The 12134-nt window shown below is 43.1% G+C and overlaps 1 protein-coding gene across 16 annotated transcripts in view; it reads left to right on the forward strand.

Annotated features, from left to right (window-relative positions):
- The first annotated feature begins 541 nt into the window (after window positions 1-541).
- The window catches only part of Tnc (tenascin C), a 92653-nt gene continuing 81060 nt past the window's right edge, over window positions 542-12134 (forward strand). For 3 of the 16 annotated variants that reach the window (XM_021262176.2, XM_004849485.4, XM_021262177.2), the window contains exon 1: window positions 548-843. The gene's annotated coding sequence lies outside the window, so the exon portion shown is untranslated. Of the gene's footprint in view, window positions 844-888; window positions 1562-12134 lie in introns of those variants that run through there. The other 13 variants (XM_004849486.4, XM_087183302.1, XM_021262178.2 and 10 more) reach the window with 11 other exon arrangements.

Raw genomic sequence — 12134 nt, forward strand, 5'->3', positions numbered from 1 at the left:
CCCAAAGCCGCTCCCTGGAGGAAAACGGGGCGGGATAATGATTCCTCCAGGTGGCGGGCCAGGGTTCCCACTTAAGAAAGGGGGACTGATCTGCCCTCTCAGCATGGTACCCACCTGCTGAGAATAATCCTGAGTTGTCACTCTGCTGGCCCAGAGAAACATGAACCACCCAGGGCTTTTAACAGCCTTTATCTCCTCTTTCCAGGAACTGGCTCAGCCCCTGTGCTTTCTCTGAGGTGCCACTGAGCAGCTGTTCCCCAGAGCCCCGGCGAGCTCGGGTCGCTTTTCCAGCCTGCTGGAGTAGAGGAGCGAAGCCAGGACCTTGCTTCCTCACTTCCCCCCTGGCTTCTGTTTCACAATTAGAAACTCCGTTTGGGGAGCAATGCAAAAGTCACACTTCACTAACAGCTACTCTGTGTTGGAGGCCGGCGGAGGAAGCGGGAATTCCTACTTTCGCCATAAATTGTATGCAAATGAGTTCCTTCCCTGGCCCAGAGCCTGGAGCTACTGCGTCTTGCATGAGCTAACCCTGTTCCGCTGGGAGGGCTGTTCCTTTAATTCACCAACTGAAAAAGTGGGGAAGGATGTCTGGAGGCGAGGCGTCCCATTACAGAGCGAGGAGCCTGCTATATAAGCCAGCCAAAGCTGGCTGCTCTGGCCACAGCCTGCCTACTGTCACACGCTCTCCCGCGCGCGGACACACGCGCCTGCCTGGGGCTGCACAAAGACAGCGAGACACGGAGGCCGGGACAGCGCACGTGGGAACCCGCTGCTGCTCCCCGCCGGTCCACGCTGCCTGGAGCCTGTGCGCGCCCGGTCCTAGGTCTCTCCCACTGGGGACAGGTAAGTCCATTTCGACCCAATCATCACGACCATTGTGATGTGCTGTGTCCTGTGGGGTTTCCTGGCACCAAATGGGTTGTGTTTTATCATTATTTCATTTTTCTTTGGGTTTATTTTCGTCGCTGGCAAGGGGCTATCAGTTGATCACAATCCTGTGTGTGCACCTTGCCGGTTCCTTCTCTGCTTGCCCTCCTTTGATCTTCTATTTCTTTCTGCTTGTGCTAGCTGTATGAATTGTCACACTGGAAGGAACTTTTTGTAAAGTTTTTAGTCCCTGCCTTTCTTTAGACTTTTCTCTAAAGTCCCTGCCTGGCTGATTCACCTGTGGATATTTTTTTGTCTTTGAATGCTGGGGAAGTTTAGTTTGAAAGTTGAGTTTTCTCATTTAGGGATGGGTTGAGGAGAGACTCGTAGAGGGCTATGCAGGGAACACAAAATTTTACATCAAAAGGGCCCTGACAATTTATAGTTTTGTACCATCCCCTCATCTGATTCTAACAATGTCCACCCTGTGGAAAGAGATACGCTCTAGGGGACAGAGGACAGGAGGTGAGTTTAAGGCCAGAGGAGCGTCCAGTGAGAGTGCTGGGTGCTCCCTTCCATTCTTCAGGCCGAGAGAAGCATCCTGGATACATCTCGATTCACTGATCCTCAAGGAGGTCCCATGCCTGTTTGGGGTGCTAAGAGCCACCAGGATCTCTTCAGAATCACCTCTCAGGTATCAGACTCCGGAGAACGATTTCCTCCACTTATGGGAACCCCACCTCCTCTGAAAGTCTTTTGGGAAGAATGTGGGGCTCCTCTAGCCCATCAGTGTAATCGAAGATTAAGAGATCACGTTTCAAAGCCACAGATGACTTCGGTATTTCCACCACCACATCACACATAGTCCAAGAAAAATCTGTAACTTCTTGGGGCCTCGGCTTCTACTTCTCTAAACTGGGGACAGAAACTTCCATTGTAATGAAGAGAAAATGAGGCTTAAGGAGATTGCTAGTGAGTGTTCAATAACTGAAAGTTTGGATAATCAGTCATTGCCAAAACGTGCCATCACCCTGGAAGTTAAAAAGGGCACTGAGCCAATCTGGGATTCTTTCTTGTGTGTTCCTCTCCTTCCAGCCCAGCCTCTGGCCTTGTTATCCCGCCCAGTCTGAGAGTGTCTCGCTAGGCTAGCAGGTCAGAGACTTGACTGTATTTTACAAGCTGGAGGCTGTGCTGGCACAGGTTGGGAGAGAAGGTAGCAGCCTGGGGGTGGATGTAAATGTTGAATTGTGATTACAGGATGTCACGAGGTTTTGAGTTTAAGCATTTGAGGATTCTAAAGCTGCTGACCGTAAAGTACAGAGTGCTGCTGGAGATTCTTTGGAAATGCTTTTCAATCAGAGGGAGAGTAGGATAGGGAGCCCCTTGGAAGAATGAGTGCCTCTTTTTCATGTTTGGGTGGACCTCCCCTCTCCTTTTTAATAGAGCTTTCCCATATGTGCTTTAGAAATGAAAACCGTTGCCCACCACAGCCAGTTTCTCACCTTGTCCTGAGACATGACAAGCCAGGTTCGGGGCTAGGGGAAAGTTGGTTCAGTCCAGAAGAAACTCATGGAAGTTTTGCTGGCATGATGTGTGTGTGTATGTGTTTGTGTGTGTGTGTGTGTGTGTGCACGCACGTGCGCTCTTTGCAGGTTGCAAGTTAGTGTGCCTTGGCCCTGTGCAGGAAAGTTACTACATATAAGGAATGAAAGGGGTGACACTGTGCATATTCTCTGGTTTGTTCAAGCAGTGTAAATGGAATGAGGATGGGGAAAGGTGTTGCCAAGCTTACTGCAATTATTTTATTCTCTATGCTTTGTTCTAAAACCTAGCCTCCCAATCTCATGTGTCAAGAGTCCCTCCCCTAAGAGGTTACTAACCTCCCAGTCCTTGGCCGCCTCATTCATATAAAGAAGGTGACAATCAGCATTGCATAGGGCTCTGGTGACACTCAGCTGAGAGAGTAAATGACCAGGTCTTAGCACAATACCTCACACATAGTACGGGTTCAATAATGGGAGCTTATCTTAGTTTTTCTGCTTATCACTTTACAAGTTCAACATTAGTGTACTAAACCATTGATTTTAAAATTTATTTTTAACAATGGAAATAATCATTCAGTGAATTTGGGGCAAAACCTTAGTATTTTTGACCAGAAAATGTGAGGCTACTTTGGTTGAAATGGGGTAAGAAACTCTAAACCTCACCCTGGGATGAAGGATATTTCACTCTGGGCTATCTTCTCTGCATCCTGACCGATACAAAGCACAGCCACAGTTCGCACAGCCAGCAGTGCACGTTCGGGCCGAAATTGCTCACTTAGCAAGGAATTTGTCCTCTAAATAGTCTGTAATAGGAGGGAGAGCAATTCCCATATACTGTTGTAGACACAAATAGGGAGGTGGGGGTAACAGATTTAACAAAGGCTAATTGGCTAATTATTTTAAATAATTTTAATGATAGCCAGAGCTAGCATATATGATGAACCTTCTCTCTGAGCTATGACCTCCTGTGATCATCTCACTAAACATCCACAGCACACTTCTGAGGCATGGACTGGACCCATGGGGGAAAGGGATGGCTTGCAGAGTGGGGAGATAGAGTCCCTTGTCCAAGCTCTTAATACACAGTGAAGGGACCAGGTTTCAGACCCAGGTCTCTATGATCACCAGATCAGAGGCAAATTCTCCAGTGTTCACTCTGAATGCTTCTGCTTCTCCCATTGCCTTCAGGAGGAAAACACTTCCTTTCAGACCAAATATGCCCTCCAGGCAGGCTGTGGCCACCCATAAATACAGCAGTACCCTGATCATATAACCAGAATGGAATTTGGAAAGGGAATTCAAGATGACAGAAAGAAAAACATATCCTCCTTAATCCTAGCCATTCTAATGCTTACAATAACCTAAGAATACCTCTCTGTTCCTCTCCTTGGGTTTTTGTGGATGTATAGCCATGCTTCCCTAGCAAATGCCTGGCCAATGTGAGTACCAGCCATGCTTTCCTCTATGAAAAATACCCAGTTTGTACAAGGCACAACCCTCCGTTCTGAAGCACTTCCATTTGAAAAGTAGAAAATAGGTCAGAAATATTTAGCTGGCTCTAAATACACAATCCCTTTGTGGTGATAAAACACAGGCACACAAAGATAACAAATACTGAAGGCTGCTGATATGTCACATATGTGACAGGGATTTGCCAATGGTGTCTCATCTAATTCTCAAACAGTGGGAGTAATGAAGTACTAAGGCTCAAGGAAGGTAAGTGACTCAGCTGAGGTCTAAGTGAGTAGAAGAGCTGGATTTGAACCCCAGCTTTCTAACTAAACCCTGCTGTTCTTTCTGCTCCACTGCATTGTCTCCTGAAGTCAGGCTCGGCTTAGCAAGTGCAGAACCTTAGATGGCATCTTTCCATGAAAGGCCACTATGGTGGAGAAACCACCAGCTGGCACTGGTGTCTATTGATTCCACAGAGTAGCTGTGCACATATCACTTTTCGCGGTGCTCAGAAAAGGTCAGTTCATGGTAGCGCAACTCTGCCTGGCAACAGAAGAGTTCAAATTTCAGCCCTTGGAGAAGACAAGAAGTTAGAGGTAGCAGTCAGGTCATTCCCACTGATTGTCATCCCAGAAAAGTAGGCAGATGCTTCTTTGTGCTGAGAGCTCTGATTGTGGGAGAAGAGCTGTACCTTCTGAGATCCAGGTGAGCTGAGCATCTGCTTCTAAAAAGACTGAGTGGAAGATGAACTGAAAGCTGTTGCTTGGTCTCAGGGCAGTGAATCCCAGGACTATCTGGAAATGTGTGTGAGCTCCAGGCTACACACTCAGCCAAAGCCTCAGAGAGGAAGATTATGATTCAAACACCTCTCACTCTGAAAAGATTGCTAGGAATCCCCTTGAATGTGACAGTGTACCAGTTCGGACACCTTTAATATATGGGAAACATTAGATGAAGGCCACCTTCCAAAGAGGAAACCCCCCTCAAAGTGTGATGGGATGAGCCTCTGGCAGACTCTGGGTGATATTGTCCCAGGTGATAATTCTACTTATCTCAGAAGACAGCAGAGGCCTCCTCCCCTATCATAAAAGCTGTACATGCCTTTTGATTTCTTTGCAGAGAAAGAAAGTCTGTAGATCTATCTGAATCTGACCCTGGTGACCAGATATTTTCCAGTTATACCCTAAGCCTTGTAATCTTTGTTCTGTTTCCTTCCTCTTTACCTCATATTCCCTCAACTTTAACAACCTAGTGTTCAACGTTATCACCACTCTCTTTGACCCTCTGTCATGGAACAAAAGCAAACTGCTGGCATTAAAAACAGTTTATGAATGGAAAATCCCTTCTATGTATATTTTTGGTCTATTTGTGAGTGGAAATTAAAAGTATATATATATATATATATATATATATATATATCATGCAAAATTGTCTCAATTTTTTAAATTTCCTGAACTTCACAGGCCTTTAATTATGTAGACATTGTAACTCATAACTTAAAGAGCCGAAGTTGGACTGACCCTTAATCCTTTAATCCTCCTCAGATACCCTGAGCCAAGAGTCAGAGATCTTTCATAAGCTCTGAAAGTAGACAGCTTTGCTTCAGAACTAACTACTAATCACCTCTTTCCCTAAAGGAGGTGAGGTGGCTTCTGCTAACTTCTATATGAATGTGTCCAAAATGCTCCAGGAGGGGCCTGGGGAATAACCCTACAGATAAATTTTACTGAGAGTTCTACAGACCCTATGCTATTTACTCATCAACCATTGTTTCCAGTATTGTGGCCTCCTCCCTATTCAAATATGTGAATCTGGGCCTGAAAAGTTTAAGTAGCTCACCCTGACACCATGTAAATAAGTGACTGGTGGAGCCAGAACTCAAACCCAGTTCCAAGTCCCAAGAAAGTGGCAACAACCATTAGACCTCAGCAAGTCAAGCTCAGCATAGCAATTGTACTTATCATAGCTCTCGGAGGGAGTTTGTTCTCCCCCAAAACCCTGGCCACCTGCTGACAGGCATCAAGTCCTTGGAACTTACTTAGGAAAAAGGCTCCCTGCTATCACTGAAGAAATGGAACAATAGCAATTCTACTTCACTTCTGAAAGTGCTTTTGTACCAGTTTTGTTACTCTGATAGTTCATGAATCATCCTCTCATGTGAAATATATTTTTGGACAAACTAAGTCACAAATTTATAAATGTATAGAATGACTTGTTTGTACCTCACTCTCAGCTGTTCCCACCAAGTGTATCTTATTTTACAAGTAAGTCAGCTGGGACTGATTAAAGATTTTCACTTGCACAAAGTAGAAAGTGGTGGCATTGGGTTCCTACCCAGGCCTGTCATCCAAAACTGCTTCTCTCACTCTACCATGTGGATACTAAGGGATTATTCCCATGTTCCAGATAAGGAAAAAGACTAAAGACAGCAGGCTACTTGCTAAAGAAATACAGTTTAAAAGAGTATAAAGATAGAAAGGGCAATGCTTAAACAAGTAAGTCAGTTTTTGGTGGTGGACTTCAGATAAGGGACACTTGGAAGAAGAAGAGTTCAAATTTGGTCACCAGCTTGTGTATGAAAGAGTAAAACTATACCTGGAAGGATAAAAAGAATGACAGAGACTGAATATTGAGGGGAAAGTATTGAATATTTTTGCTCACAATATTAAGTCTATAGAGGCAGCACAAAGAAACCGTGGATAGTTTCAGTGTGCTGGGAGCTCTGATAGATATGTAATCTAATAGAACTACAAGTAACATCACCTGCAACATATCCCAGCCAGAAGGACAGAGCCCAGAGCGTTACAGGACTTCCTGTCAGCCAGAAACTCTTGGAAACACTGTGTCCATGTAGTCACCAATATACAAAATCATAGCAATCATATTTTAAATGCTTTTCCACGTAAGGGAGAAAGTCTGCAGGAGACGAATACCTAAGGAGCTTTGATGCAACAGAGGGAGTCTATCTTCTGGGAGGCTCCCAGAGCCAAAAGGGTAGCCCAGCATGAGTCAGGTGCACCACTACTGCAGTCCCCAGAGGAAGAAGCCAACTCTGAGATGGTCAGGTTGTGGAGGGTCATGCAAAAGTAGCTTGATGCAAAGATGTTAAGAACAGTGCTCTCACAAGTTCGTTGTCTAAAAAATTTTCTCTAGAACTTAATGTGGAGACTAAACGGGTTCAGGGGAAGCCTCTGAGCTTACAGACTGGATTGGAACAAACCTCCAAGAGGTTCTTTGGGGGCTGCTATAGACATATGGGAAGGTAAAGGACAGGATCCCCCCCACCCAATCTTATTTCAACCAGAGCCCTCCACTCCTATCTGTTTCGTGGATGGAACTTCCATGTGAGATTTTATTTGGTAAAAGGATTTTGTGGCAAAAAAATGTTTTTACTAATAGCTGGCCTAGTTTAACATCCTTCACTTTAACGATGGTGAAACTGAGATGTGGAAAAAGGAAGGATCTTCCTAAGATCTCATGCCAGTTGGCAGCAAGTCAGGACAGAATCGTAGCTCTTCTGACTCTTGCTCTTGGAAGCCAGCAACAATATGAAACACTGCAGAATTAATACATTCCCTAAGAAAATAAAAATGAACCGTCTTATTCACCAAACAGCCTTAGTTCACATAGACTGAGGCAAGAATAACAATTATTTATTCATTACTGAATATAAAATTAACATAAAACTTAATGGCTTAAAGCAGTACATATTTATTATCTCATAGCTTCTATACATCAAGAACCAGAGCACAGACTAATTGAATCTTCTGCTTTTGGCTTCTAACACAATACTGGTTAGGGTCAGGGTCCTATCTGAAGGCTCAAGTGGGGAACAATCATCTTCCAGGTCCATATATCTGGTTATTGGCTGACTCTGTTCTTTAGGACTGTTGTCCTGAGGGCTCAGTTCCTTGCTGGCTGTTGGATGAGAATACTCCCTTTTCCTTACCACAAGGGCTTCTTCAACATGGCCATTTATTTCTTCAAAGCCAACAAGAAAGAGTCATAAGCAGGAGGGAATGTAACCTAACCATAAGGTAACACTCTTTCACCTTAGTCCAGTGCTGTTGACTAAAAGCAAGCTATTAAGTCATAGCACACTCAAGGATAGGTAACTACATGAGTATGAAAATGTCAGGGAGCAGGATCAGGAGAGGAACATCCTTGAGTCTGCCACAGCCTGCAATCCTGCATTGTCACTATTTTCTAGCAATCTGTTATTGGCAACAAGCTCATGCAACCCATCTGTACTTCTGATGATGGGCAACCAATAATTATGGCAGCCACTAAACTAGACTGGTGTGTCTCACAGGAACTCCTTGTCCATTTGTAAGGTAGAGCCAGATGTTTTGCATTGTATAATCATGGTTCAATGAGTAACCCTCATTTTTTTTCTTTTGGATATCACCCCAGGGCAGGGTCTTCCAAGGCCATGACTCCAAATTATTTCATTTAATGATAAGACATTCCAGGTGACCAAACTTGAAGCATATCCTTTAAGCCTTCTCACCTTTATATTCCTCCCAGTAGATACAATGAAAACTTAAAAGCCAAGGTTAATTCATTTTCCATTACTCTACTGTCTTGACAAGTAAATCAGCTCACAACCCCCCCCCCCGCCCCCATCATCATCCTACACATTCAACCACTTGTATCTCACAACTTAACCATTGCGACAACTTCCTCTTTGGTCCTCATCACACCAATTTTACCCCTCAATATATTGCTCAACCTCGAATCATAGAGGTCTGCACTGCTAGACCTAATGATTTCCAAATGGTTCTCTTCTGCCCATGGGAAAATTTCTAACTCCCAGCCTGACGTTAATGGTTTTCCATTTATCTTGTCTCTGGTCTCTAAACAGACCCTGTACTTCAACTAAAATCATACTTTCCACACCACGTGTTTTATGCCTTTTTATGACCTTGTAAATACTGATTCTTCTTGCCTAGAATGCCCTTCCTTATATTTTTTACTGACTTAAGTCTCTCTTCAGAATTAAATTCAGCTACCTTCTCTCCTGTCACCCCATTCTACCACATGCTTTTCCTTCTTGTCTTTCTTATCATCCTGCGATTGCCCATCCATTCACATGTCAATTTTCTGAGTATATAGTTCTTAAAAGGAGAACTGTATTTGATTTATCTGAAGCTGAGCACAACTGAGATAAAGTTAATCTTCAGTGACCAACAAGAGTCCTTACTGTGTTCCAGATTGTGACATCCTCTTTCTTAACAGAATTGGTTCAGAAATCCAAGAGCTTAAAGTTGTTTTCATGCTTTACCCTCTGGGCTTGTAACTGTTCAGAGTGATGACATAATATTGGACAGGAGGAAGCCAGCCCAGCCCTAGGATAGGAAACCATTTCAGGACACAGCCTTCAAGGAATATCCTTGCTTTCAGAGGTGGTCCCCAGGATAAAACCCGTGCATTGCTTGGGATTTAGAAAAACCAGTACCAAGGACAGAGGAGACCTGTCTGGAGATTTGAGACTGAGTCACAAGAGATGGCTGAAAACTTGGAGGTTATAGCAAGAATCAACCAAGAACTAAGGGAGAAATGAATGTGCCCAAGGAAGGAATAAAGACAAAGAGCTCTTTGTCTTAGAACATGGAGAAATTCACAGCCCAAGGGAAAGGATGAATGATGGCTAAGAGTATGGGTTTGGCATCAGAAAGCTCTGGGTTCAAAAGATATTTGGTTGCTAGGCAATCTTAGCCAAATTACTTAACTTCTCAAAGCTTTATTTTCCTCATCAATATTTACCAACTTTGGAATGTCATTGTGAGGATTAGATGACCTAGTGCAAGTACATTGCTTAGCACAAGAACTGGCACTCAATGCAAATGTTTTATGGGCATTGTTACCTGCCATTGAAATGGTTCTTTATAATAAGACCCCACTAAAAAAGCAGCTCCCAAACTGTGACTTGTGAAGTAGAATTCTCATGGGTTCTTTAGACCCATGAGTTTGGGGATCACTTGACACTATTCTGTTCTTAGAAATTCATAGCTCTTATGTCCATTCAATACATAGTTCCAAGGGCTGACAACACAATAGAAAACAGCATAAGCAAGATCCTTTTATTCATAGAGCTTACATTATTGTGAAGTGTACTAGTCCATATGGGCTGCTATAACAAAATGTCGCAAACTTGGGGGCTTATACGCAACAGAAATCCATTTCTCAAGGCCTGGAGTCTGTGGAGTCTGAGAATAAAATGCCAGTCGATTTGGTGTCTAAGAAAGTCACTTCCTAGTTCACAGATGATGCCTTGCAGCTGTGTCCTCACATGGTGAAAGAATGAGGGGCTCTCTGAGGCCTCTTTTATAAGGGTACTAATCCTATATCCCTCATAACCCAATTACTTCCCAAAGATCCCAGAAGCTGATATTATCGTGTTGGTAATTAGGTTTCAACATAGGAATTTTGGAGCCAGACAAATATTCAGACCAAAATATAGAGGGAGGGTGATAAACAATAAAAAGAACTAAATAAACTTCTTATACAATTTCAGTGGTGATAGTTGCTAAAAAGAAATACAAAAATGTAATTAATCAGCCATCGAAGGTTAAATATCACGTGGTTTCTCTTACATGAGAAACCCAAAATATAAACAATTTAAAGAGCAAAATAAAGACATTTTGGAGATGGGAAAGGGACCTGGGAATGAGGGAGACAGAAGGGCATGGAAGGGAAGGAGAAGTAAAAATGATTAAAATGTGATATGTACTGCTCGGATTTCTAAGATGAATGTAGTTATTATATACCATGAACATATACTAATAAAAAAGAAACTTTAAAATAAATAAACAAACAAACAGAACACGGTGAAAGAACAGACTGTGGCTGGTGATGAGAATGGTGCTCTTCCAGACAGGGTGAGACATGGAGGTGTCTCTGGGGGAAGCCAGCTCTGCAAGTACGGGCTGGGAGTTTGGATTTTATTCCGTGTGCTAAGAAGCCAGTGGAAGGTTTGGGGCAGTAGAATGCATGATCTGAGAAATCCCACAGCAATCAGTGTGCTAAGCTTCAGTGAACCCAATACCTGCAACCTGATGTGACCGCAGATACCATTCTCCAGGGGACATTTGCCCCTAAACATCTTGGAACATAGTCTGGGAAAACTCCTCATGAAGTCCTAGGCTTTGTTGATTTTCAAGGGACTGTAAATTTGCTCTTATTCTTCTAAGTCTATGGTTAAAAAGCCAAAGGAACTACTTGGGCCAAAACAGGCATGCCCAAGGCAGGAAAACCTACCTCCAGAGGTAGAGACATGCAGAATGTCATCCTAATTAGCAACTCTTTTTGGCTGTGATAATCAATAAACATGGTCAGATCTCAGTAGATGCTGGAACCCCTTCTAGGCCAAAGAAAAACTGCCAACATCTGCCTGACGCTAATAAACATTTGCAAACAGTACACCTTGGCTTAAGTGTTCTCCAAAGAGGAAATGTACAAAACTTTAGATCCTGCCAGAAGCAGGTAGAGAGACACAGGTCAAATATTTTGGCGCTTACACATGAACAGGCACCAGAGAGCTGCCAGGGGCATAGGAAATAGGTGATGAAGGTAGCCTCTAGGACTCTGGTCTTTCTCTTTATTGGCCAGTGCAAATTTATTTATTTTAATTAAGTTTATTGGTACAATTTAGCTATACATAATGATTACATTCATCATAGGGAATTTGTGCCTGCACATAATATATCTTAATTCTTGGGGTTTTTCCCCCATTCCCCTGGCTCCCTTCAACTCCTCTTCCCCTCCTTATTTGCCATAGCTTTGTTTCCATTTTATCCTTCTTTTCTCATTTTTTCCTTTTCCCTTCTTTCCTTTCCCCCTCCTGTCTTCCTAGTTCCCCTTCCCATTTGAACATTTTTCTTCCTATTTCACCATATCTATTGTACATTTTGGCCCTTATTTACACCTTCTGTTTCTTACACCAGAGAAACAGTAAGATACTCACTCATGTGTATCCAATTTATTTCACTTAAAAATATGGTTTCAAGGTGCACCCATTTACCTAGAAATGTCTCGTGTTTATCCTTCTTTATGGTAGAGTAGTACTCCATTGTATATATATTAAAAAAAACCTTCTTTATCTATTCATCTGCTGATGGGCACTTGGGCTGTTTCCAAGATTTAGCTATTACAAACTGTGCTGCTACAAACATGGATGAGCATATATCACTGTTGTATGATGCTTTTAATTCTTTTGGGAAGATACTAAGAAGGGGAATAGCTGGGTCAAATGGAACCTCCAGTCCTCGT

This window comes from Heterocephalus glaber, unplaced genomic scaffold, assembly GCF_053883595.1.
Source record: "Heterocephalus glaber isolate CG9 unplaced genomic scaffold, H.glaber_assembly_v1.0 deba00001479, whole genome shotgun sequence".
Taxonomy (NCBI): Eukaryota; Metazoa; Chordata; class Mammalia; order Rodentia; family Bathyergidae; genus Heterocephalus; species Heterocephalus glaber.